This window comes from Agelaius tricolor, unplaced genomic scaffold (assembly GCF_023055355.1).
Source record: "Agelaius tricolor isolate 1412-34295 unplaced genomic scaffold, bAgeTri1.0.p SCAF_2, whole genome shotgun sequence".
NCBI classification, from domain to species: Eukaryota; Metazoa; Chordata; class Aves; order Passeriformes; family Icteridae; genus Agelaius; species Agelaius tricolor.
Window position 1 is genome coordinate 58,824,544 of NW_027269262.1, and position 12,665 is coordinate 58,837,208.

The window sequence follows — 12,665 nt, forward strand, 5'->3', positions numbered from 1 at the left end:
AAAGATTTACTAATTTTATTTTTTTTTTCCGATCAGTCAGTAGTTAATGCCAAGTAGCTCTGCCCATAAATATTTGGAGACAATTGTTGGAATGCAGTCGTAAGGACACGATGCTACAATACGCTTAATAAATGATAAAGCCAGCTGTCCTGGGCAGTGTCCCGGGCCTGTGCGCAGAGCAGCTGCTGGGCCGTCCCCTCCGCTGCTGCCTGCCGGCTGCTCCTGCTCGCTGCTCCGCACAGCGTGAGCCGGCGCTGGCACTCAGACGCACGCTCTGCGGACAGGCAGCTGACAAGGAATGCTGGATGGAGCAGCTCGGCAGCTGGGACAGGCTTCCACATTCCCCGTGGAAGAGAGGAGGAGGGGGGGACTAAGCTGGGCAAGGAGAAAAGTGCACTGTCTTTCTCTTGAGGGAGGAGGAGGCTCTCTTGAAGAGTCAAAATATATCTTCAAGACCGTCTTTCTCTTCCCTGCCTACCTCAAAGTTGGCTTGAAATTTTAGATGTCTCTTCCTCTCTCTGCATTTCCACACACAGACTTTGTTTGGAGAACTTAAATTACAGTTCTTGCATGCACGTGGAGTTGTGTGTTCCTGTCTGAGACAGCAGCTCTTGCCAGTGCCTCCTGTTACCAACTGTATGGGTAAGCAGGATGAAAAGGAGAGAGCTCAAGACTATAGGGAAAAAGTGAAAAAAATGAATGAGTATTTGGGAAGGTGGTAATGACAGCACAGAGAAATCAGTTCAGAAAGGGTAGGAATGAGAAAAAGAAGTATAAGACACGTTTTTTACTATAAAGATGAGAACTGAAGCATCTAGTAGAAAAAACTTGAAAGAAAATTATAGAAGTAATAACATAAGACTTCTAAGGCAGTAAAGGAACAAAAACCAGTGTCACTAGGATCTTTCATAACCCATGATGGTGGAGATGTGGGAGGAAATACTTGAGGTGGACTGTACCCTAAAGCAGTGGTATTCTTCACCAGCATTAATTCCTTGTTTTCATCTGCCCATCCAGTAAGCCTATATTTGGCATTAAAAGGTGGTTTGGGAGAAGAAAGTTTACTTGAAAAATGTACAAGCTTGTTAAATGTTCTTGGGACATTTTTTTCCCTTTAATCAGTGAAGAGGTTAAACACAGACAGCTCAACCCTTAAATAAGCTAAGCAACCTATTACAGAGTGCTGAACTGCAAATGAATAGCTTGAAGAAAGGTAAGTGCTGAAACAAAATAATTAGAGGAAAACCACATGATAACTCCAGTTACTTGATTAAAATCAGTAATTCAGACAGTTGTAGCAAGCCAAGTAACTTCTCTCTTAGCTTATTTCTGTTAAGTTTTTATCTGGTAAAAGTTAATGTTCATGTACCTTCCCATTAAGTAATTAGTTTGAGCCCTGACTGTAGTAATGAAACTCTTTAACAGGCAGGCGTTTCCCCCTTGAAAACTGTTTGGATGAAATGAGTACTGTTCAAATCAACGAAAACTTAACCCCTCCCCAGCCCCTGGGGAAAAAATGCAGATGTGTGAAACCCCTGCTCTTAAGCCTGAATACAGAGTTGATAGCTCTCCTGTGTCTTGGTTTTCCTTTCATGTCAGTAGGCAGAAAACTGTTCACGAAGAGCAGTTATTTAAATGACTGGTTTGTTTTTATTTGTATAAAATGAATCAACAAGATTAATATAGTCAGTGAAAATGGAAATCACTATGTACTTTAAAATCAACAGAAGTCATCTTAGTAATTATTTTTCAGTGATTTGAAGCTAGCCTTATCATGGGAAGGCTGTAATACTTGTGGTTAACCAAATTATTGTTTTGTTGTTAGATATGTTGGAAGGAAAGTGAAGTTCTTTTGCTTTTAAGTTGAAAAAAATTGCTGTGTTGATTCCAAGGCTTGTTATTTCTTTTTTTTGTGTGGAAAACTGCAAATTATTTTGGCTGTGAGATGAAGCTGGTGATTGACAATTCATCTGGTTTCAATTAATAGCTGAAAACTAGACATGGTTATTTAGGACCATGTTAGCTGTGAGCTGCTGGATGCAGTGGAGTGTGATAGACCCATAAGAACCACTGCAGTGTTGGGATGTTCACTCAGTGTGCTTGGTTTGTCAGGCACTCCTTTGAAACACTTTTCCTTAAAAGTTTTTGGAAGAGCCTGGTGGCCATGAGGTGGGAAGGGCTGGTTCTGCTGTGGCAGAGCAATCCACCAAGGAGCAAATCAGGGAGCAAATCATTGCCTGTTTTCACAGTTGAGGCTTGTGAGCTTGTGTTCTCCAAAATACTCATAAATGATCTGGAGAAGAGTGAAAAGTCAGATGGCAAAATTTGCTGATGCTGTTGATGTACCCAAAGCAGAGTACTAAATGCTGATGTGGTGAAGAACCTAACAAGAATGAAATAAAATAATTAGAAATACAATAGAAGAGTCAATTACTTGGCCACTAAGTTGTGTGAGTCAAGACATGGCCGGGGAGGTTTAGATTGGATGTTAGGAAAATTTTCATCACAGAAGGGGTTATCAAGCATTGAAACAGGCTGCCCAGGGAAGGTATAAAGTTGCCATTTGTGAAGGTATTTAGAAGATGTATAGATGTGGTGTCTACCCATGCTACCCATGTGGACATGCTTAAGGACATGCTTTAGTGGTGGACCTGACACTGCTGGGTTTACAGTCGGACTTCTTGATCTTAGCGGTCATTTCCAGCCTAAATGATTTTATGGTTCTGTGGTGCTTGATCAGTGAAATGGCAGGCAAAACCATCTTTTTAGGAGCAGGTCTCCATGTTAGATGGCTGTCTGAAAATGAGCTATAACAGTTAAAGAAATAAATCAGCAGGAATTGTAGTGAAAGTACTAGAGAACAAAACAAAGATCATTACCTGTATGTATGGTGTGCTGGTGAGGCAAATGCTGTGAAGTTCTGCGTTCCTTCCTCAGACCTCAGAAAATACAGCAGCACTTGAAAAAGCTGGCAGGAGGCAGGCTGGGGGGTGTTTTAGTGGGGGAAGGAAGAAGAGAGATGGTGAAAGCCTGTGAATTGTCAGTGATACAGGTGCATGAAGAGGATGAATGTGCAGGGTTGTTTTTCACCTGTTTTTGTCTCCTTGAATTCTTTTTAGGTATTCAGCAAGTTGTCCAGTGATGAGTTCAGAACTGAACATTAAGATGCTGATCTCTGAGATGTTTCACTGAAAAATGCATCATCATTTGATAAACATAAAGGCACCACATTTGGCTCAGCATATCTGTGCCATACATAAGTGACTGAGAATTTGTTACTGGGTTGCATCTCCTGTATGCATGTCTGGTTCTTGTCCTCTTCCACACACTTTATCAGAGGTGATATCAGGTTAGACAGGCCTTTGGAGGCCTAATGCTATGCAGTTGTTCTTACATATCGTTATTTTCAGAGCATTTTATTGGTGATAGAGGAAGTGTAGGAGTTATCTTTGCCAAGAATAGGCTGTCCTGGGTGTGTTGTTACACACAACTTATTTACCCACAGCTACTGTGTGGGCTGAAGTTTCGAGTCGTGTTCATTAATCATGTTCCACAAATGCAATCTACATTATTTATAGTCAAACACAGGAGTATTTAAATGACAAACAAGTATGGTATAGCCTCCATGCCTGACTAAATGGGAGAGCTCCACAATGGGCACAAACAGTGTTGAAGGATTCTGGGTTGCAGTGTCCAGGTTCTGGTGGAGAAGGAACTAATTTTGTGTGTGTGTTACCGGTTCACTGCCAGGTTTGTTCTTCTGGCCTTATTATCTGTGGGCATGTGACTTTTCTTTAAATCATAACTCATAGCTGTGTTTGGTATGAACACATTCTTTTGAAATTTCCTGCCCTCCCTTGCAGGGGAGGAGGCAGGGAAAGTCCTGCTGAGTCACCAGCTGGGTCACCCCTTTCACAGGCCCTTCCTGCAATTTCAAACTCTGTATTGCTGCCTCAGTTTAATTTATACTTGGATGTTCGTGAATGGAAAGGGATGTTAATGAAAACTATAATCAGCTGTATTGGTTTGATGCAATATTCTAACCTGGCAGAAAGTACAGGTTAATTCAGTTTCTGCTGGCACACTAAAATGAAGTTTATTCTCTCCTGGGTTTTTGTTTTAATGCCTAATAAGAAGTGTTAGACTCCTTACTGTCTTCACATGAATTATCTTTCAGTGTTTCCTGTAACTTTATGTAGTAGCAACTGATGCCACTTGAATAGTTAGGATTATTCCCATAAATAATATTCATAAGCAATTTCCCACATCTCCAGAGAGAGCTGCTGGCTTTTTAATCCCTTGAGTATTTAACTTTTGGACTATTTTCCTGTTGATAAGTAAAACAAATTGAATTTATTTAAAAAAAAACCTAGAAACACTATTGGGTACTTTTTGTTTTGATGCAGAGGCTATTTCACATGACTGCTAGCTGGTCTTTTGGGGTACTGTGTATGCTGTGTGTTCAGCAAAGTCTCGTGGCTGTCTGGCCCTAGAAATTCTAGTTTCCTTTTTCAAGTATTCACAGGCCAGCTAAACAGTGTATGTTGGCAAGATTTTTGAAACTGCCAGACTAAATGGAATTAAGAACCCACTAATACTGAACTTCTATTAGCTACAATTGTGTATCAATTTTAGGTATAGATAAGCATGAGTGTGTGTGTATTTATATAATATATATGGAGAAAATGTAGGCAAAATAAGAGGTTGTGGATAGTAGTGGGAGAGAAGGAGGGAAGAAAATCCATAGTATTCGTATTAAGGTAAAGGTTGATAGCAGTATTTTTTTCTTAAAAGTTTACACGCTTCTGCTGTATTTTGTTGGGGCTCTGAAGAATTCTTGTATTTGAGCAATGTAAGCAATGTAATTAACTAAAATTTTCCAACTAAAAGAAAAACAGACCGTAAAATCTACCTTTAGTCAGAAGTGCTGAAGTTATTTCACCCCTGTGGAGTAGAATTTTGTTACACTGATAACTTGATCCATCTGTGAGTTTCCATGCAGGTCTCTCAAAGTTCATAATATTATGAAGTACTGTGTCCAATGAAAGATCATATTCTAAAACTTTGCAGTTGTGTTCCAGTCTAACAGTTAATACTAACATATCCAAAGGCTTATTTCTTCCTCACTTTTGAAAGGCTATGTGTGCTTTTGTAAATAAAGTGCTTGCAGTGATTTTTCAGTGAATAGGCCTTTGGGCCAAAGATTTGTAGTTTTGAGGTGGTTTTACTATGAACTTTTTGGTCTTTTTTACTGTTGAGGAGGCACAAGCTACTTCAAGAATACTTCTTCCCTCAGGTGCCATGATTTGACTGTGATGAAAATAATTTGTGCCATTAAATTGTCTGCTCTGAAGTTTTGGGTAAAGCCAGTTTGTAGCATTACCATGAAAACATAAGTCTGAATCAGCATAGTGATTTGTAGGTTTAAGAGTTATCCAACTTGTTCTTCAGCATGGGTATTTTGAAGGTTTCTGTGAGATGTAGATGACCTGAATGTATTGTTTCCTGAAATCATTAGCATTTTCTGAGGAATCACCCAACTAGAAATTTTTTTAATTTATGCTGCTTGTTTAGTACTGCAGTATTGTGTTCCTACCTGCTGCTGATGGTCACTTCCAGTGGGACTTGACAGCTATCTTACTTTCCCATGGTTGAAGATGTTGTCCTACTTTATATTTATTTGAACAAATTTAAATCTGTTGTTTCAGAAAAACTTTTTTTCATGATTGAAAGCTGATAGTCTAATGAAAACCCTCATGTCTGTGTCATCATTGACCTACAGACACAAGGACTGAAAATCAGGGCAAATAAAAGGAAAATGCTTGATTTTTTTTTAATTTCATTAAATACAGTGGCAGTCTTAATAAAGAACAAGTTGCAGGTGAAGAAATAATTTCCTGTCCTTTTACTGTGGATCCTTGTCCTGGGATTCTGTCCTGCTTTTTCTCATGGAATTTGAGGCATCCATTTATTTTAAGCTATCTTGTCCTTGCTTGTATCTTGAATGAAAGTGTCACAAACTTTTATAAGTGTTCTTATATCCTCTGTGGAGTAAATTGACACTGTGGAGTGTCAATTCCCACTATGATGGGACGCCATCACTTTGAAGTGTAATTTGTAACTTTTGTCTGTACAAGTTGTTTTCTCTCTTAGTTTACTAAGCCAGTGCTTTTCACTTTTGAGTTTTCAGATTTCAATTCTTTTTAACTGTATGATGATACATGTGTTTTACTGGTGACAATGTAGTCTGGATTTGGGGGGAAAAACCCAAACAAAACACTTATTTGGTTTTTTTGAGATGCTATCTGTAAATATTTATAGACTTCTCAAAAGAGCCGTAAAGTGTGGTAGCTAAAGAGCAAGGTTTGACACCTGTGAGTGGTTAAAGCATTTATTTGTACATCTATTCTTTTTAAATATTCTCAAATTTGCCAGTGTGGTTTAAAGATGGTGAAGCTGCTTCCTGGAAGCTGATAGGAGCAGAGTAGGAAGTGTGGGCAGGAAGCAATGATCAGGGAAGGGGCAGGGAAAGGCTGAGCCCATCTGACAGAGCAGTGCTGAACAGCAGGAACGGAGAGGAAATGGCCAATGTCTGTGTTAAAATGGGGACAGAGGAGTTTAGGGAGTCACTCCACCTCTCTCTGCTTGAGTCACCTGCCTCTTGAGCCCTTGCCAGAGGCAGCCATTTGGTACAGTGGTGCCTGTTACTGCTCTTCCCACTGCTTCAGGGTGTACCTCTGTGTCACCCTGCTGTGGGCCTGTAGCCCACTGACAGCTTCCCAGCGTCGATAGCTGTGTGAGCTCAGTAACTCCCAATATCTAATCTGCTTTAGAAAAAAAAACAACCAAAAAATGTGCAGATGAAGGTGGCTGTGGTCTGGGATACAGAACCTTTGCTTCTTCCTTGCACCTGCCCAATCATTTGGTGAACGGGCTTATCTGGCCAGGTCATGTTCCTGGCAGCTCTCCATTGTGTGACCACAGGATCACCCAAGTTGGTGCTGTAGGAGTGGGAATGCTTGCTGGGGCAGAATGGGGACTGCCTCTTCTCTGGCAGTGAGCTTTCAAGCCCTTTAATACCTCTACACAGCTTGTTTTTTAATAGTACCTGACCTCAGTAACCAGCCCTTGAGTCCTCCGTCATATTTTGATAAATTAAAACTTCCATTAGAAGTCTTAGAAAGCTTTGTCTTCATTGAATTAGTGACAAACAGGCCACATTCCAGCTTCTACCAACTTCCCTCTTACTCCACACAAATATTAATGACTAATATGATTTTAGGAGTGTTTTCTTTTTAGAAAAGTGGGGCTGTTTTCCAACTAAAGTATTTGCAACTGTTTTGTTATTGAAGAGGTGAAAGAATATCCCCTTTCTACCAAAGAGCTTGGCACAATTTCATTCAATGTGTGTAATATTGAGGATGCTTCCAGTGCCAGTTAGTGAATTGTCTTCTTTGAGCACTGAATGGGATTTTTTTTTTTCTTAGCATAGAGAATTGTTTAAAAGCATGGCAAGTTAGGAATAAAACTCAGATTAATTTTTTTAGTCATTTTTGTGAGGAAACAGAACTGAGAGATAGGATGACTAAGTGATCTGTGTGTTTGCTCTTTCCAGAGTTTATAAATGATTCTTTTTGATTTTACTGTACTTTACATTACCTACTTAGTTAGAATTTTCTGTCTTTCTGGCAAGATTGGTGTAGCCAATACTGTTGCCTCTGTTTATGAAGAGGAACATAGAGATGATGGCCTTAAATTTCGTTATTTATTCAAAACTAAAATTCATAAAACCCCCAATTTAATTCTTACTCAGCTATCTGTTACTCTAAAATGTGCCACCTCTTTGCTCTCTGTCACTCCTTCCAGTATTACTCTTGCTTTAGAGTGTGACTCAAGAAGACTGAGGCAACCAGTCTTAAAAGCAGAAAATCCCACTTCTTGTGTAGGAATTTGGTAGTTGTAGAGGTTAATGTGAGAGTAGTGCAGTTATACAAGCTGTAGAAGAGAAAAGTGGATCTCTCTGATTTTTCACTGTTGGGCTGGGAGTAGTCTTTGTTCCTTTGCTTTTGTTGTTCCTCAGTACCAAGGATTGGGATGCAGCTCTTGCCTGCACTCCTCCTCAGTGATTTTACTGTGTTAGCCAAGCTTAGGAGAGAGCAGCTCTTGTGTTAAGCTGAGCAAGCAAATTATTAAGAACTTCTGGGAATGGGTTCATATTGCATGGGTTGCTGCTGTAGAAATTAAATGTTAAGAAATTGCAGGCTGATAGAATGACTGGCATTGGAAGTGACCTTAAAGAGGATCTAGTTCCAACCACCCCACCACAAGCAGGGATGCTGGAGTGGGTTAACCCTGGGTGGATGCCACCCACTGGATCAGGTTCCTCAGGTCCCCATCCAACCTGGCCTTGAATGTTTCTATGGGTGGGGCATGCACAAGTTCTCTGTGCAACCTGTTCAGTATCTCTGTACTGTCTTGAGGAAGGAATTTCTTCTTAACATCTAATCTAAATCCTCTCTTTTAGTTAAAACAATTCCTCTTTGCCTGGTCCCTATCTGCCTATCTAAAAAGTTGCTCTTCTGCTTTTTTTATAAGCCCCCTTTAAGTACTGAAAGTCCATAATCTTAACTTTCTAAAGTCATGATTTCTGAATCTTGGCAGGTTTCTATGACATATTATTAACCTTTTCATTTTGGAAAACTGCAAGTATTTGTCTTCATGAATGCAACACTTATTCTATAGTATGCAAAACCAAATGTGCCATTGGTCCATTGCTATAACATTGTAGGAAGTGCCAAACATTTATTTAGGTTTCAACTTCCACTTTTTTTAATATTTATATTAAAAAAATATATATTTTTTATATTTTTAAATGCAATCTATTGTTATTGTGTAGAGGAAATTTTCATGTTATACACGAGTTCCCAATATACACCAACTTACAGTAGACTTTTCTTACAACAGAATGAATAATTTAATTGGTTGAATCAGAAAAAAATAGTCCATGTTAATTGTGCTAGTTAAATTCTGTTCTGTTATGTCTATGTAACTCCCACAAACAAAATAACATGACTACAGTGACTGAGAAGTTAATAGTTCCACAGATTTTTGGATGTAATTTTCCTGGAAGAGAGAGGACTCATAACAAGTTTCATATCAAACTTTCTAATGTCTAGTAGTCAATATGAACTCTTGTTTTTTCCACTCTGCTTTTACGTCTCCTTTCTCTCCAGATGGCCTTCTATCCACTTGCATTCTGGTACTTGGTATCTTTTTTGGCACTGCAAGATGCTGATAAGTGTGATAATACTGTAATTTTCCTTACATGTGAGCGCTGGATGATATGAAGTCCTTAATTTTATTTTTGGAAGAAATCTTTCTGTACCAGCCAATTGTTGCTAAATATAGAGAGAGGCTTATAATACGCAGTGAGTGTTTGAATTTAAAGCAACACCTTACCCTAAAAAGTTGACATCACAGTTTACTTGTACAGCTGTGTATGAAATACAGAGTCATTAAAACTGGTCTAAAACTTTGGGCACTGCAGTTGTTATTTGTGTCTGTTTGTTAGTGGGATCTTGCAGATGTCTACTGGGGCAAGCATTGTCACAGATGGGCATAGGGACACATGCCTGCAGTACTGGAATACTGCTTGGTTGTGTTTCTCTCTGCAGGCCTCCTTTGAAATACTTCAGGAAAACTTGTTGAAAATCAAATAATGCTGTACCTAGGGTATTAGACTGGGACTGGGAGAATTTTTGCTGACTGACACAGGTTGGTTGTTTGGTGTCAGTATTTCAGTGTCCTGGTGGGTGTGTTTGAGGTGCCCTGCAGCAGTGGTGAGTTTCTGCAGTTCCCTGCTGCAACACCTAAAAATGTAACTCAGAAACTGTTATGGCAGCCAGGGGTAAGTTAAAAGTGTTGTTTTAGACACAGCTCTGCAACTGTAATATAACATTATGATATAAACCCAAATCTAGATGTATTGCTGTAGGCATGTCTGATTTAAGATCTGCCTATAGGGATTTTTACATTTTACTATAGGTTGTGTTAAGAATGTCTGGAGCAAAGATACTAAAGATATTTGCACTAAAGATAAGGTGTTTCATAGAACAATGTTAATCAAACTGGTTGGGGAATCTTAAGTTAAGAGTTACCTCAGTTGGTAAATGAAGTAGGTGTTTGTCCACAGAAAATGAAGTGTGGGATTTTTGGTGAGTTTTTTTTATTTTGTGTGTGTGTTTTGGAGGGTTTGTTTGTAGTTTTTTGTTTGTTTTTTATTTTGCGCTTTGTTTTCCATCATCCCCATCTTCCCTCAAGTTCTAATGACACATTGTATTTAATTATCAGTTTAGTTCAGTTACTAGAGGAGCTGGGGAAAGGCCTACCTTTGACATGCCATAGCTAACATATTCAAAGGCTATTTTCATTTGTTCCTGTGACTATAGAGTCTGAGAAGTATCTTGGGCTCTTTACATAAATGGCTCTTAGTAGCAAATATAACATCAATGGATTTTTATCAAGTCTGTGATTTCAAGCTCATTTTGTCATATTGAAGTTAGTAAAATAGTGCAATGAAAAGGCCATATGGAGAACTACTGTCTTCCCACCCCAAAAGAAAAATAGAGTTGATTACTGCTGATTACTTCTGGTTTTGTGTCACATTTGTATCTATTAAGATTTCTTTTAGTTGATATTTCCAAACCATCGTCAGTTATACCTCTGAAGTCCCTTGCAGACTACTTTTATGTGGACTGGGAAAGTTGATTAAGGAGAGCAGGTTTACATGATACGCAGCAATATGCATGTGGGAAGTTTATTAGGAGAATTATATGTCCACTATTAGAAGCATGCAGATCTTGGCAACAGAAAAAAAAAGGGGGAAGAGGGAAAGTTGACAGAACAGAATTCTATGGTGTAACTTAAATCTCACTTCTGATGGGATATGCTCAGGCTGGTGTCTGAAATGACAGTGGTTGCATCTTAGTGTAAAGCAAAGTGCAGAGACCGCCTGTCCCAGAAAGTGCATTGTGGCCAGTACTGCTCAGAGTCTTCATCAGTGACTCTGACAGGGAGATCAAGTGCACCCTCACCAAGTTTGTGGATGACACCAGCCTGGGTGTGGAGCTTGACATACCTGAGGTCCAGGATACATCCCGAGAGAACTGGACAAGCCAGAGGAGTGGGTCTGTGTGAACCTCATGAGGTTCAGCAAGTCCAAGTGCAAGCTGTTACACTTCCATCAATTACAGACTGGGGGCTCAGGAGATTGAGAGCAGCCCTGCTGAGAAGGACTTGAAGGTGCTGGTGGATGAAGGACTGTGTGTGACCTGCCAAAATGTGCTGGCACCACAGAAAGCCAGCTGTATCCTGGGCTGCACCAAAAGCAGTGAGGCCAGCAGGTCAAGGGAGGGGATTCTGTTGTTCTGCTCTGCTCTTGTGAGCCCCGACCTGGAGTGCAGCATCCAGCTCTGGGGTCTGCAGCACAGGGGAGTCATAAATCTCTTGGAGTGAGTTCAGAGAAAAACACAAAGATTATCAGAGGTCTGGAATTCCTCTCCCATGAGGAAAAGCTGAGAGAGTTGGGGCTGTTCAGCACTGAGAAGAGAAGGCTCTGTAGAGATGTTATTGCAGTTCTTCAGTACCTAAAGAGGGGCTTATAAGTAAGATGGATATGGACCTTTTAGGTCTTGTGATAGGACAAGGGTTAATGATTTTAAACTGAAAGAGGACTGGTCTAGATTAGATATAAGAAAGATTTTTTTTTTTTTTTTAGGGTAGGGGTGATGAAGCAATGTAACAGGTTCCCCAGAGAGGTGGTAGATACCTATCCCTGGAAATGTTCAATGTCAGGTTGGATAGACAACTTGATTGAGTTGAAGATGTCCCTGCTTATTGCAGAGGGATTGGACTAGATTGCCTTTAAAGTCTTTTCTGACCCAAGCCATTCTATTATCTTATTATCTCTCCAGGAGGGTGTTCTCTGTTGGCTCCTGATAGTGTATCCACACCTCACCTGAAAGTTATGGATTGTATAGTCCCACCTTTTTTGGAAAGGCTGTGAAAGGACCAGTGTTATATTTGTTATGTGTTATATTTGCCTTTTGCTTTGAAGGGATCTGGACATAGCTGAGCCTTTTCTGGGGGATTGTAAGATTTGTAGTGGGAAGTGTCAGCATGAAACCAAAGTTACCTGAGTTTGACAGGTCAGTATTAGTAAGCCACCTAGAAAAAGATGGCTTTAGCCTGTGATATGTACCCTCCATATTTGTTAACTTCTTCCATCAGATAACCTTTGTGTAACTTGAATCAGTGGGAATTTGTTGGTGGGTCACACATACACGATCACTGTTTCCATTTCAAAAGGTGGAGCCATGCAGATAGTAACACGCCTGGGGTTATGGAGGTGACCACAAACCTCCTCTGTCTTCCACCCCCACCATCCTGGGTGAGATCCTCCACGTCTGCCTGGAGCTCTGCTCTGAAGGGTGCCTGCCTCAGAAGCCCTACTTTGAGTTAGCACTGCTTGTTTGTGCTCCTGCACACTTTCTTGAATGTCAGCTTGACTTCTCCTGTGGATTTACAAGTTCTCAAAAAAGCCTTTGAGTGTCTTCTGTGTTACTTTGTCTTCTAATAGATCTAGAATATAACCTCTGCGGCTTCAG

General features: G+C 40.0%; 1 protein-coding gene across 8 annotated transcripts in view; it reads left to right on the forward strand.

The window, feature by feature from the left end:
* The window catches only part of CHD7 (chromodomain helicase DNA binding protein 7), a 131,128-nt gene that overhangs the window by 44,020 nt on the left and 74,443 nt on the right, over positions 1-12,665 (forward strand). The window lies entirely within an intron of this gene.